Source organism: Babylonia areolata, chromosome 34, assembly GCF_041734735.1.
Source record: "Babylonia areolata isolate BAREFJ2019XMU chromosome 34, ASM4173473v1, whole genome shotgun sequence".
NCBI lineage: Eukaryota > Metazoa > Mollusca > Gastropoda > Neogastropoda > Buccinidae > Babylonia > Babylonia areolata.
In genome coordinates, this window is record NC_134909.1 from 12,312,405 (window position 1) to 12,327,860 (window position 15,456).

At 37.9% G+C, this 15,456-nt stretch overlaps 1 long non-coding RNA gene across 1 annotated transcript in view; it reads left to right on the forward strand.

Moving 5' to 3' along the window:
* Nucleotides 1-1,148: 1,148 nt before the first annotated feature.
* LOC143277554 (uncharacterized) overlaps nucleotides 1,149-15,456 on the forward strand; it is a 617,781-nt gene continuing 603,473 nt past the window's right edge. The window contains exon 1 of the long non-coding RNA XR_013053759.1: nucleotides 1,149-1,315. This is a non-coding gene — a long non-coding RNA (uncharacterized LOC143277554). The remainder of the gene's footprint in view (nucleotides 1,316-15,456) is intronic.

Sequence of the window (15,456 nt, forward strand, 5' to 3'; positions counted from 1 at the left end):
ACAAGCTGTTTCGAATCAATAACGTTATTCATTTCATAAACAGTAGAGTATAATTATTATCCATGACAAATCGTTCAGTAAGTTTCAGTTTTCAGTAGCTCAAGGAGGCGTCACTGCGTTCGGACAAAACCATATACGCTACACCACATCTGCCAAGCAGATGCCTGACCAGCAGCATAACCCAACGCGCTTAGTCAGGCCTTGAGAAAAAAAGAAAAAAAAGGGGGAATAAATAATAGATAAGCTTACATAAATAAATAAATAAATGAATAAATAAATAAATAAATAAATAATAATTATAATATAGAAAAAGGTAGTAGTAATAATAATAATAACAATAAAATAATTAAGAAAAAAAAAGACAACAATGATAATAAATAAGCAAATAAATGTAAAACATGAAGACACACATTCACACATACACCCACACATGCATAACAGATATGCACCAAACATGCAGTTTCACAGATATGAAAGCACAGTCAAATACATATAAACGTACATGAGCTCCAACACACACACACACACACACACACACATTACCCGGCACCTCCTCTACCCCCCTCCTCCACACACTCATTTCTAGTCTACGTATAGCAGTAAACATTATAATACATTCCCAATTATCGTGGGTGTGCAGCATGTGTGCGTGACGATCTTTGAAAAGATCAAAGGTCGTCGATGATGTAAGCTATGCCCAGTGAGGTATTTCATGACAGGGGGTGGGGTTTAAAAAAATCAAAAAGAAAACGGCAGACATGCAAAATGCCGTCACTTAGAAAAACAACAACAACAACAAACAAACATTTTAAAAATAAAAATATAACTTCTCTTTTGAAGAAAAGAAAGAAAGAAATAGAATTGCTGACTGGACACTTTGTTCAGTTGAAGTCGACGACCGCCAAAGAGAAAGAGACGATCGGCAGTTGTTCAGACATAAAGGTGAATGACTCATTTACATATCAAGATCCGCCTTCTTCTATTCTCCGCGCGTGCGTTTCATCGTGGTGTCTCGTGAAGGCGAGGGCAGTAGAGAGAGAGTAGGGGGTAGGGGGTAGGGGGAGTGGTGGGCGGATGGGGGAGGTTGCAGCGTCAGCTACATTTCCCAGCATGCAGTGCAGTGCGGCCAGACCAACAGACGACAACAACTCAACTCGGCGATGTCGTCTGCTTGGTCGGCAAGTGTTCGCAGTCCTTTTTTCTAAGAATAGATTGTTTTGCCTTCTTTTTTTGTTTATAAAACATAGAATACGTGGAACAAGACATGCAAAAACTGAACTGCCAATGGGTCGTTGACGGAACAGCAAAATTCCAGGTAAGGAGTATTTAATTGTTTTGTTGGAAAGTAGTGCTTTTTGGTTTTGATTTAATTAAGGAGACTTGACGTGGGAACAAATCTGCAACTTCTAGGACAGGTCCGCAGAAGTTAATCGACAGGGGACTGTGTCAACTGGAAAATGAAAATTCCTAGAAGACAAACCTATGGTTTGAATCGTAGACTTATTATCAAAGTGAGGCTTATTTTACAACCCACCTATTTTTTTCTTTCTTTTTTTAATTATCAATTTTTCAAAGGCATTCACCTGTTTTGTTCGTTTTTGCGCGAACACTGTTCATTCCGTCTCGAGGGGAAAAAATGTGGATATTGCCACCTTTTTTTCCCCCCACTGAATTCGGTTCATCCGTTGCTTCTGTCGAATACTTTTGTGGGTTTGTCTGTTGGAGCACAATGTGTCACTCCCGCTCCCCCCTCCACCCGCCTCCTTTCCCCCCCCTCCCTTCTCCCCACCACCCCCAGCTCTGTCTGTGCCTTTCCACTTTATATCTTTCAACAAAATTTCTAGTAAATGATTTTACTAACGAATTGTGTGTGTGTGTGTGTGTGTGTGTGTGTGTGTGTGTGTGTCCGAGTCAGTGCATGTCAGTGTCAGTGTTTGCCAGTGTGCGTGCGTGCGTGCGTGCGTGCCCCTCTGTGTGTGTGTGTGTGTGTGTGTGTGTGTTCTACAGTTTAACGTCTATCCACATGCTGTGATTTTAGACGAAAAAAAAAAAGAAAAAGAAAAACCCAAACAAACAAACAAACAAAAAAAACAAAACAACAACACACACACATACAAAAAAAATAAATAAAAAGATCCATGTACAAAGGAGTGAGAACCAAGAACAAAGTTAACTGTAAACTTAATGAAATCAAATGCCCAGCTGGACATCGAAGCAAACTTTCAGAAATTTTTAATGAGTACAAAATTATCAACATCTTTAAACGACTTTTCCCGAAAATCTGGGTTAAAAAAGAGCTTTTAGGCGTATTTGAGATAGCCCTCCACCGTTACATGTGCAATTTTTGCTGTATTTAGTTTCAAAAACATTCAGTTTTAACATGTAAACTAGTGAGATGATCAGTCTTGATTTTGAGCTGTAGTGGGGGTAAAACTGAAAAACATCATGAATTCACATACACTTTTTGGGCACTTTCTTGAAGTGTAAACAAATTGCTTTTCTAAACCTCTGTTCTTATCCCACGATTATTTTTCCAATAGAATATAACTGTCTGATGTTGAAAGCGGAGAATTCAAATGTATACGTCCTATTTCCTTATATGAACCTTTCTGGCGGCTTTGTCGGCCAATTCATTTGGTAAGATTCCTAGGTGTAAAGGCACCCAACAAAATGTTATATTTGTACCACCTAGAATTAGGTGATGTGTGATCAAACTGGTTTCTGTTATAAAGTTAGATTTTTTTCTACAGGTCAGTAGAGCTCAACGCATACAGTACTGACACTGAATCCACACACATCAGTTTCAGTTTCAGTAGCTCAAGGAGGCGTCACTGCGTTCGGACAAATCCATATACGTTACACCACATCTGCCAAGCAGATGCCTGACCAGCAGCGTAACCCAACGCGCTTAGTCAGGCCTTGAGAAAAAAAAGGTGAATAAATAATAGATAAGCTTACATAAATAAATAAGTAAATAATAATTATAATATAAAAAAGGCAGTAGTAGTAGTAATAATAATAATAATAATAATAAAATAATAATAATAAATAAATAAATAAGACAACAATGATGATAAATAAGCAAATAAATGTAAAACATGAAGACACACATTCACACATACACCCACACATGCATAACAGATATGCACCAAACATGCAGTTTCACAGATATGAAAGCACAGTCAAATACATATAAACGTACTTGAGCTCCAACACACACATCAGCACTTGGAGAATGGAAAGGGGGAGATCAAGTCATAAGAATTGCAACAAATTCAGTAGTGAAAATTGATCGATTTTTACCAATAGGTATGACAAAACCAGCACCTGCTGGTTGATTACTGGGGAGTGATCCATCAGTATATACCTTCAGATAATTGGTGTAAGTAGTCTGAATGTATGATCTTAAAGCAGTGACGATAATAAATAGGTTGTCTTTCTTACATGTATAGTGTTCAATATCAAATTGGGCTTTTTGTTGTTCCCAAGGTGGACATGGCGTTTGTGTGTGTGTGTGTGTGTGTGTGTGTGTGTGTGTGTGTGTGTGTGTGTGTGTGTGTATTCTAGTCCCTTTTGTCACTAAAACAGTTGACATCTGCAGGAATATTTCAGGGGAATAAACATGTCTTTTTTCACTCTTTTATATAGCACAGACACACGCACATACACACACACGCACACACACGAGACACATCATCAAGATGGTGGAGAATACAAGCCGATGAATTTACTCTGTCGGGGTTCATGTGAAACTTAACAGAAATGATCAGGACAAGAAACATGGGTAGTGTATATACTACACAAGAGTCGACGCCGGTGACATCCAGATCCAATTCTACAAACACGAGCGCTGTAAAGGATAAGTATCAGTATTAGTATCTCAAGGAGGCGTCACTGCGTTCGGAGAAATCAATATACGCTACACCACATCCGAAAGGAAAGAATGAGTGTAACAAAGAACATTGACCGTCAGTCTCAGACAGACAGACAGCCAAAAGGGGACCACAACGTTCATTATGCATGACCAATACGGACCTTGTTAACAAAATCAGTTAAATGGGTGTTGTAACATCATTCCTGTGCTTGCCATTTCTAAAGAGTTAGCCTGACAACAGCGTGTGTAATATCATTCCATTTCTTCGCGCGAAGAGTCGGTCCTGCACCAAGAAACACAGGCGACGGGTGGTGTGCTGGGAAAAAACAACAACAACAACAAACAATAGGGTCAATGACGCATACTCAGACGTAAACAGACACGAAAGACCCACAGCAGTTATCTATAGACCTTGTTCGTTAGAAAAAAAAAAGAGAGTAATTTGCCCTTGATTAAGCCGGAAAGAGAATTCGTGGGAAGTCTCTAAAAGTGAAAGTTGCGAGTTCGTCGATTGTACTTGTGTAAATGCTTCACAATGGGTCTGGGGAAAACGGGAGGAAAGAAGTGCTGTTCGAACTTCAAAGGAAAAAAAGATGACATCGCAACGTATACCAGCCACGAGCCGATTGCACAGAGCGTGGCGAGCTCAGAATCACTTCGTGAACTGAAAAGGACCGCACCCTCAGTGGCGATGATATTCCTTCACTTTTTACGAACAAGGTCTTCAAAACAAGCACGGTATGTGACATTTTGAATCGAATATTCATTTTTTTATGTTTCAAAATATATTTGTTTCAATTCAACAGCCAAGCCAAAGAATGTTTTGGGTATGATTTCTCAAAGAGGGATGATTATACTGTCTTCATATCTCACATACTTATCTGCCAAATGTTTCAATCCAAAAGCATAATTTAACCTTTAAAACTGAGAATTACAGTACACCAGCTGGCCAGTCTTTTTCAGCTTCCAGTCACCAATGTTGTATCATTCAACTGGATTTTTTTTAGTTTTTTTTTGTTGTTTTTTTTTTTTGTTTATTTTGGTCACATTCTTAGCTGTGATATTTGTTCAGCACAGATATATGCATCTCTGACACATAGTAAAAAACTGACTAGTGTACCCCTGAAACAAACACTACAAAGCATTTGTACTATACAACATTTGTCAGCGCATACTTCTTTCAAGTGGAAATGCTTGCACATTTTCAGAAAGTGCTGTAACAATGATACTGAGACAGTGAGATCCACAGATAATGTGAATGTTTACACACACACACACACACACACACACACACACACACAGAGAAAGAAGGCATAGTTATTGTTGCAAATTTAAACAACTCACTATCTTGAGATTCTGCACATGCACAATGCAGTGAATAGATCTGACACATTTTAGGGTTTGTATGGAGTTTGACTGAAAATGTGTAACTAAAACAAATGTCATAACATTCAAGTTATAATCATATATTCTTTTCTCTTTTTTTGTCACAGCTGTCAGAGATGTGCAAGTCCAAGAAGACATCACTGTTACTTCTGCATCAGCAGTGGAAACCAATGCCTTGAAAACTGTTTTGTCATAAAATTTAGACTGAAGGGGGGGTTACAGTAGTGGGTGTCAATTTGTAGAGTGTGTGTGTGTGTGTTAGTTGAGAGCGGCTTCATCCAGGAGGATCATTGGTATCGACAAATTGTGTAACACAGTCAGATTATCATCTGTGTATGAAGATCTTTGTTTAAAGCTTTCTTCTTGGGAATTGTGGAGTTTGAATTCTCCTGATATTTTTTTCATACTGATGTGAACAAATATTTCAGCTGTGTATATACGGTTTATATCTATCTATACATAATGTTGATTTATATGCAATATATACATCACTTGTATACAAGAGATAATTTGATTTCAACAGCCAAAGCTTATACCCACTGCTTGCTAATGATATTGATCATATGGTGCATTTGAATAAGACTTCAGAAACTGTACTGTGATTTTTCTTCTTTTTTCTTCTTCTTCTTCTCTTTGAGGGAGAAATGTGGGGGAGGGAGGGGGGCTGCAGTGTGGTTCAATCCAGTTAAGATTCACTGCAGAGTTGTTGTTTTTTTCTTCCTGATCATGGAAAAATAATCAAAACTTTGTGAATGTAGACATTGCACTTAAATACAGATGTTTATCTCACACACACACACACACACACACACACACACACACACACACACACGCACAACATCCAAAACTAAATGGTGCTCACATCATAAATAACTCAATTGTTTAGACAGTTGTTCATTGTTTAGCATTTAGGTATGAAAGATACAAAAAAATAAAAGAAAATATCTAATCAAAGTGTTTTCTTCAAGTCAGTCTGTGTTTGACTCAGACCTGTTTACACTGCATTTTGTAAACAGTCCAAATTTGATTGTATAGATTTGACAACAAGCAATAAACAAATGATATATATATATATATTCCCACAATATGTATTAAAGCTACTCCAATCTGAAAAGAAAGAAGAAAAAAAGTAATGTGATAAAAAAAAAAAAAAGCCAGAAAAAGATCAAATTCATCTGAACAGAAATGGCCATTTTCTCAAGTCTGAAATCTGTTTTTAGAAGGCGCGCGCGCAGACACACACACTCACACACACTCTCACTCACTCACTCATACTGTGTAGCAACAATATGAAATGCTAGAATGTATATAGATTCTAATGAATGGGTCACACACAGGAGCGATACAGTTAAGTTGTTAAAAATCTGCCGGAGGTTGATGTTACTGTGACAGCAGAAATGTTTCTGTGACAGCAGAAACTGACTTGACTTCGCCTTCTTGTTTCTGGTTCCGCGACAATTGAAAATCTTTGCACGACGAACAAGTTCAACTTTCGCGCCACTTATCTGTTGTCCGTTCTTTTTAAAAAAAACAACTCTTTCGGTTCTTTAACTTTTATGAATTCAAGCGCACTTTCAGTTTCAGCGGACAGAATCGCCATGTTGCCTTATCCGGACGCCGCAGGGTGAAGAGTCTGAACTTTTCACTGACTTCCAGTTTCCTAGCGAACAAGGTCTATACGCAGACGCACCGAAGCAAGGTCCGAAATATCATTAAAGTAAACCTCCTATCTCACAGACACCCAGAAAAGAGAAAACAAAACAAAAACAAAATGGAACAAAGAAGAACACAAATGACGTCAACAGTAAAGAGCATGACGTACGCGAAACAAATCACGTAACAACAATTTCTTCCACAATTCAGTCTGGCAAAGAGTAAGATCTCCAAGCAGCTGGGAAGCGAAACGCCGGACGTGGACATTAACATGGGATAAAAGCATACACGGCGAAGGCTTCTACCACCGAAGTGTCATAGACTAAAACAGACTCGATCTCCTAAAACACATCCAGTCATCCGATGTTATCTTTATCCACTGTAGAATCTGCGACATCAAAACAAAAGACTCAACAACGGCATGCAGTTCCTTCCTTATAGCAAAGGGATATTCTAGGAAAAAAAAGAAAAGAAAAATATATCCCCAACCAAAGACAGAAAATTAAAGCAACAACAACAACAAAACCACTTTAAAAAAAATCTGTCACCGCCAAGACAACAGCGAAATATATATTGTATCCAATGAAGCTTTTGAAAACCAGTTACAGCTTAAGGAAAGACGCGATCCACCACAACATTGGCAAACACCTGCATGACCTCTTCTGTGTGAGCCCCCCCATAGCGACCGGCGGGACCAATGCGCAAAGCTATTAGTAGCATTTCATCGAGCTCAGCATCCCTCCGGTAACAGCCACCCCGTGTGCTGAACATCAGACCCTGTTATGGAACCATTAGGAACTGTTCTATGATTATCATTGAAATTGACACAAACATTTTGATTCACAATAGTCCGTCGATATCATTGAAATTGACACAAACATTTTGATTCATAATAGTCCGTCGATATCATTGAAATTGACACTAACATTTTGATTCATAATAGTCCGTCGATATCATTGAAATTGACACTAACATTTTGATTCATAATAGTCCGTCGATATCATTGAAATTGACACTAACATTTTGATTCATAATAGTCCGTCGATATCATTGAAATTGACACAAACATTTTGATTCATAATAGTCCGTCGACTGTGTTCATATAGATTCTTAACAGTAGGGCTAGCGATTCCTGCTGACGAACGACGAATAGACCGCTGGAGAGTTCCGCCGCGGCCATTTTGGATCTTGCGCATGCGCATCTAAACTTTCACTCGAAATCTGGCAATGCCAAAGACGATCGACATCGACAAAAGAGCAAGCATATGCTGTCCTCCATTTCTTCAGTTGATAGCCTCCATCGCTACTACCAAACTCTATACGATGAAACGCCATCGCGCGCGCGCGCGCACACACACACACACACACACACACACACACACACACACAAGTAAATAAATAAATAAATAAATTGAATAAAATAAAAAGAGAAAAGGCGAAAAAAGAAGCCTAGTGTTTCGCACGTTCTGCTTCTCTCAGTTGCCTTTGTTGCTCGCAATTTCGGAGAGCCAATCAACTTCAAGAGCACAGATCACGTGACTCGCCGCTATAAGTCATGTAAGCACGGAACTGTCCAGCGGTCTATCAGTTTATATCGATATATAGGCCTATGATAAAGGACGAAAACACTATTCGGAATTTCATTTTATCATTGTTGTTTCCTGTTAGTTACTTTGTATCAATTTCATTTTGCATTGTTGTTTCCTGTTAGTTACTTTGTATCAATATGTCACTTGAGGACGTGAACACTTCGGAATTTCATTAATTTTGCCAATTTTGTTTCCTTGTTCATTGACACATAACTTTTCCAGCCACCACACATCAACAGTCATTTTTATATAATCATTCAGTCGTTCACTTGTTAACTAAGCATTATTTTATGATAGTCATTTTCATAGTCACCCTTAAGACTTTTTGCAGATATGTTTGCGCGTAAACTTAAAAGCAGATAACTATATTGGATAATACTTTATGAGTAATAATGCATAAACAAATAAAAGATACAAAGAGCGAAACTCTTTCAAATGAATTGTAGATCCCTAACAACAAATGTACCCCATTTCAAGCATTATCTTTATCTCACAACAGTATGAAGTCTTTATACTGCACTCTCTAAACGTCCATCAACCTAGCTGCCCAATCTGCTGAATAAGTATCCTCCAGTAAATGAACTAGGAGATTCAAACAGAAAGGCAAATACCGCAATATAGAATCGGGAAGGGTTAGAATACAATATTTGCGCACCACCTTTTGGAGAAAAAATCACTGATAATCATGGGTGTGTAGTTGCGATTAATGTTTAGTCTGGAGAATCTTTAGAATACAAGCAGAGTGTCATATTTTGGGGAGTTTTCCTTAATCAAAACTGACCTGGAATGTTCATTTTGACTATAAAAAAGTATACCAATAATTTTTTTTTTAAATAATAAAAAAAGGAGAGAAAAATTTAAATCCCCTAAAGATCGTCAGTAAACAGCTTTGGGCGACGGATGTAATACCTTCTATCCACTTGTCTACAATAACTATCAGATCAAAACTTAATACGGCCAAGAATTTTAAGTTATAAACCCCATTTCCCTTGCGTATGAAATCATGTCATCAAGACTTGTTTTGAAATAAGCTCCAGTGTGTAACATTCTGAAACTGATTGGTGGGTAATCACATCACAGGTAATCTATGTCCTTTATGCACCCTTTTTAAATGCTCTGTCGGTCATTTCATTCATCACAATATAAGAAGGTACCCAGCAAAATTCTGTGATAGTGCCATTGGCTGACTGTACAATGAATTGTCTTTAAAGAAAGGTCTGGTCGAGTTTTTGTATTAAATGAATGAAACAGGTTTTGAATAAGAATAAGAATAACTTTATTATCTCCAACTGGAGAAATTTGGTCAGGTGCATTATCACAACATAGACAAGTAAACAAAATGGGGACCATAACTGTAAAAGTCAACAACAGCTTTTACGAATGTTACGAAGACAAATGTAAAAAAAGATCACAAACACCGTTTCATACATACATCCACACACTGCAGGTAATAACTGGTATTCTTAATGTAAAAACAGAAAGAATTAAGAAACATTATTTTGAATATAATTATAAGCATAGCCTACTGTATTGCACATTGATTATGACAGACAGATAAGATAAGAATAAAGATAAATTGCGGAAAACCACAACCAGATAATTAGCACACACCCGCACCCCCCCACCCCCACGCCCCCCCACGGTTTACTTGATTAAACAAGAGTAATAAACCTATGTTCTCAAATAAAAGCATTTCACATATTCGCTTTTAAAACATTGCAATTAAGTCCACCAAATATACTACTCTGAATATATTTACTGGGAGATTCATCGAACAATCTAAAGCAAATCATATAGCAACGAGCAACAATGAACAGATTACTTCCAAGATAAACTGACCTTTAAAATTAAGTGCAGGAATGGCAAAAGCTTCACCCATGCTTTTATTTTCAAGCACTGAACAGTCTGTAAACACCTGTTGGTGGTTTGGATATTTTTCATACAGACGGATGTTTGCATTCGAGTTTGCAATGTTAAAATGTTTACCCTTTCTTACCACTATAGTGTATACCAAAAGCTGGTTTCTGTGTCTCCCGCGATCGTAAAGGTGCCGAACCAGGTGTGACTGACAAGTTTTTAATGTCTATTCCCGAACTTTCTATCAAAACCGATGTCTCCCACGATCGTAAAGGTGCCGAACCAGGTGTGACTGACAAGTTTTTAATGTCTATTCCCGAACTTTCTATCAAAACCGATGTCTCCCACGATCGTAAAGGTGCCGAACCAGGTGTGACTGACAAGTTTTTAATGTCTATTCCCGAACTTTCTATCAAAACCGATGTATATGTTGCTATTGAGTATTGTAGTATATTACTCTTTTTGTCACAACAGATTTCTCTGTGTGAAATTCGGGCTGCTCTCCCTAGGGAGCCACTGACAGCGCCACCCTTATATATATATGTGTGTGTGTGTGTGTGTGTGTGTGTGTGTGTGTGTGTGTTTGCCTGCGGTTCAATTTATTTTCCTATCAAAGTGGATTTTTCTACATAATTTTGCCAGGGACAACCCTTTAGTTGCCGTGTGTTCTTTTACGTGCGCTAAGTGCATGCTGCACACGGGACCTCGGTTTATCGTCTCATCCGAATGACTAGCGTCCAGACCACGACCTAAGGTCTAGTGAAGGGGAAGAAAATACTGGCGACTGCCGGTGTGATTCGAACTGAATCAGTGCGCTCAGATTCTCTTGCTTTCTACGCGGACGCGTTACATCCAAGCCAACACTCTTCTGAGATGAAATGGTGATTACCCTTTTCGGAAAGTCAGAATCTGATTCAGTTTCTACTCATTTCCATTGATCACTTGTGATAGCTCTTCCCACAAACTTTGGTGTTGCCAATTCTCGATATTCGTTAAGTCTTAGAATTCCAGATTCTCTGTACGTTTCCCTATTTGATGCATGATTAGGGACACTAAATACAAGTTAATAAACTTACAATCTAACTTTGTAATGTTTGTAGTGAATATGTCGGGGGCACTAAAGTATAATTACACAGCACAAACATAGACTGATCTACCTCTCTTACATCTCGCATAAGACAGAATGCTTTCAAGACAAAAGTCCAGGCGAAACGTTAATTGTGTATATGGTAAACAGTTCACATGAAACCATATTTTATTTCAGTGTCAAGGGATTGTCAGTTTTCTCCCTGATGGACAATTCGTAATTTTTCAGAACAAGACATAAGATAAATAATGTCCAACCAGTTACTCTTATTCAGAATTGCTGAGTCCCTATTAATACGTCAAATAGGAATGTTTCTAAAATGTGAACTACAGATATTTTTGCTTTTGTTTTATTAATTGCTGTTATAATTTCATATTTACGAATTGTCCATTCCACTATTCTGGTTCATCCTTTCTCTGTTTATTCCCATTTAAACCTCCACCTCACGCATACAAACATACACACACACGACACATCTAATATCACTCAAAGTGAAAAGACGTTAAATCAAAGAACACACGCGCGCGCACACACACACACACACACACACACACACACACACACACACACACACACACACGAACACACTTGCACTTACACACACACACACACACACACACACACACACACACTCTCTCTCTCTCTCTCTCTCTCTCTCTCTCTAACACACATGCTGGCGCACACTGGAACACACGAACACATCCACACACTCTCTGAACCCCGTCTCCCTCCCTCTCTCTCGCTTTTGTCCGTTATACGCACTTGTACCATGTTTGAGTGTGTGTACGATATATATACAAGATGAATTGCATTCATTATCCATTCCTTAGCCGTTTTAGAAGTTGTAACGAGTAAAAATTCAGTCAAATTAGTCGTGAAATCTTGATCAAATTATACCAAGATGTTTTATGAAACAAGTAAGGAACAAACAATGCAAAAGCTTCACAACTTCTTTTGTCCTCACTCGTCAACAACAACAGCTACTACTACTACTACTACAACGGCTTCTTCTACTACTACTACTACTACCACCACTACTACTACTACTTCATCTTATTCCGGCTAATTGGAGTGAAACATCTTCTATCAAGTATTATTTCCATTAAGAGAATTAATCGTACTTTTAGGGGAGGTTATATTTTCTTCATTGAATGTATTGCTATACTTTGGTGTACACATGCATTTTGTTTTATGACTATATACCGCGCGCGCGCGCGCGTGCACACACACACACACACACACACACACACTCTCTCTCTCTGTATATAGATAGACAGATATATAGATAGATAGATATACAAATATACATAGACATGTATATATATATATACGAAAACTACTGCCATGCGTATACAAACACTTTTCTCATACGTATATGAAAACTTCACTTTTTCTCATACGTATGCGAAAACTTTCATCGATAAATTTCAACTGAAATTTTAAAGATATGTTTTTCGTTTAAAGCGTAATACTTTGAATCGCTCACTGTTATGGCGAAACGGGAAGATATCCACTGTTTTAGGTTTTGTTCGAATGGTTCGTTTTTGGATAGATTGTATAGATTCTCCGATCACAAAATTATCATTCCGGTTTTACCAAATCTTGAGAAATTCACATGACAAAGGCCTCATCCGATCTTCATGGCTTTTGTAAGATTCAAGTAATTCTCGCAAGATGTGGATTTGACTGTGTGTGGGAGAGGGAACTTTGTATCAATACAACATGTAGCCATATCCGAGTTTCATAAGTGAATGATTTTGTTATTGACTGGAGTGATGAACTTGATGCATACCCATACAGTGGATGGTTGTTGCTGTTGCTTTTTTCTCTCTCCAATATATATATATATATATATATATATATATATATATATATATATATATATATATATATATATGTATATGATAAAAACTGCCTTTAAACCAGAGAAAAGTATATCTTGTTTACCAGACATGAATGTTCATGCGCGTGCAAATTTCTAAGTAGCAGTTTCACACTACCAATTTAAATTGGACGTTACCATGATATACCACGTGATGAAAGATGATGTTCTTAAGGTAATTTGTCAATGACTGGAAATGAATTTCATTTCATCGTGGAATGTCCTCATGATACTTATTTGCGACATGTATTGATTCCCAAACACTTTCTTCAACCAAAGTCAAGTCATACTTTTTGTAAACTGAAACAAAATTGCAGTATATTTCAAATCTATAAAGATAGGAAATATATGACTGCATTCACACTAATAAATCTGTTTTCATAATTAGAACAGCTTTCGTTGAATATACCAGTATATGAGGTGATTTCATCGTTACGTTCTTCGAAATATTCCTTAGCGATTTTTACATTGTTTTGGTATGCTTTGAGCATGTGTATGCTTTTTGAGAATTTTACGTTGTCGTACTTGTCTGCACAAGTGTTGGTAATACAGTTCATTTTTATGTTTATTTATTCTTTTGTTTGTAATCCTCCGTTCCACAAAAGGGGTGAAAGGAAAATAAACACTGAATATTGTTAGCCAAAAATGAAATAAGATAAACTTCCAAAACAGGTGAATAATGGTTTCCTCTTCTTCTCTTTCTTCTTTTTAACTAGAAAAAAAAAAAAACTATTTAGAATTACTTTTCTACAGTAAATTTTCTCCTTTTTTTGTTTTGGTTGATATTTAATTTTAATTCATTAGTTTTAGAAAACTGGAAATTGTCAACCAATACAAATGTTTAGGTGTAATTTTTTCAACAGGCTTTTCCTTCTCCTATGCACTTAGGGACATGGCAGCTAGAGCTAAAGAGGGTGTGGCTGGCATCTTACGACTACATTGGTCTCTAGGTAATCAATCACCGCAACTGTTTTTTTGTAAAGCTTTTCGATTGCCAGATTATATATGATAGTCAGTCGTGTCCGACTATGACCATCAGAACAGCAGAGGAGGCAACTGCTGTTCCGACTATTTGGGCTAGAATTTGATTATAGTGGAGAGTGTCTTGCCCAAGTTACATCCCCACTCTCTCGGCCAAGAGGGTTTTAGGACAGTCGGCGTTGGGATGGTTTCCAAAGGCCAACTAGCCCACATGGCTGCAGCACTAAGAGCCAGTGCCATTTTGCCTCCTAGTTTGAGAGTCATAGTCCTTCACAAAAAGACTAAGCTGTAAATGGCTTCCCATTGACTGGAGAAACCATTGGTAATACAGCTCTCACGATTGCCAGATACAGCCCATATTAACTTACGGTTCTGAGGTATGGGGCCTCACAGCTGACTATTCTATTATCGAACGAGTGCATTCATTTGCAGCTAAAAGATTACAGAACGTGAGCATCCGGACACCAAACGCATTAGTTTATGGAGAAACTGGAAGATTCCCACTGTTTATAAACGTCTATGTTCGGCACATTAAATACTGGCTAAATCTGACAAGAATGTCTGACGATCGCATTCCACGAAAATCTTACAAAATGCTGTATAACCTTCACTGTAAAGATAACAATAACTGGATCTCTAATATATGCTTTATCTTGTATCATGGTTTCTCCAGTCAATGGGAAATCATTTACAGCTTAGTCTTTTGTGAAGGACTATGACTCTCAAACTAGGAGGCAAAATGGCACTGGTTCTTAGTGCTGCAGCACTTGTGGGCTAGTTGGCCTTTGGGAACCATCCCAACGCCGACTGTCCTAAAACCCTCTTTGCCAAGAGAGTGGGGATGTAACTTGGGCAAGACACTCTCCACTATAATCAAATTCTAGCCCAAATAGTCGGAACAGCAGTTGCCTCCTCTGCTGTTCTGATGGTCATAGTCGGACACGACTGACTGTCATATATCTTGTATCGTTATGGTTTTGGCTTTGTGTGGGAACAGTAAGGAGTCGGTAATGATAAAAGCTTTTTTGGCTGAGTTTAGACAACGGTTAATTGACTGCTATGTCCAAGGCTGGAACAATGATATAAAAACAAAAGAACGCTATGCATTTTATTTTCCCTTGAAAGAAAACTACTCCCTTTCTCACTA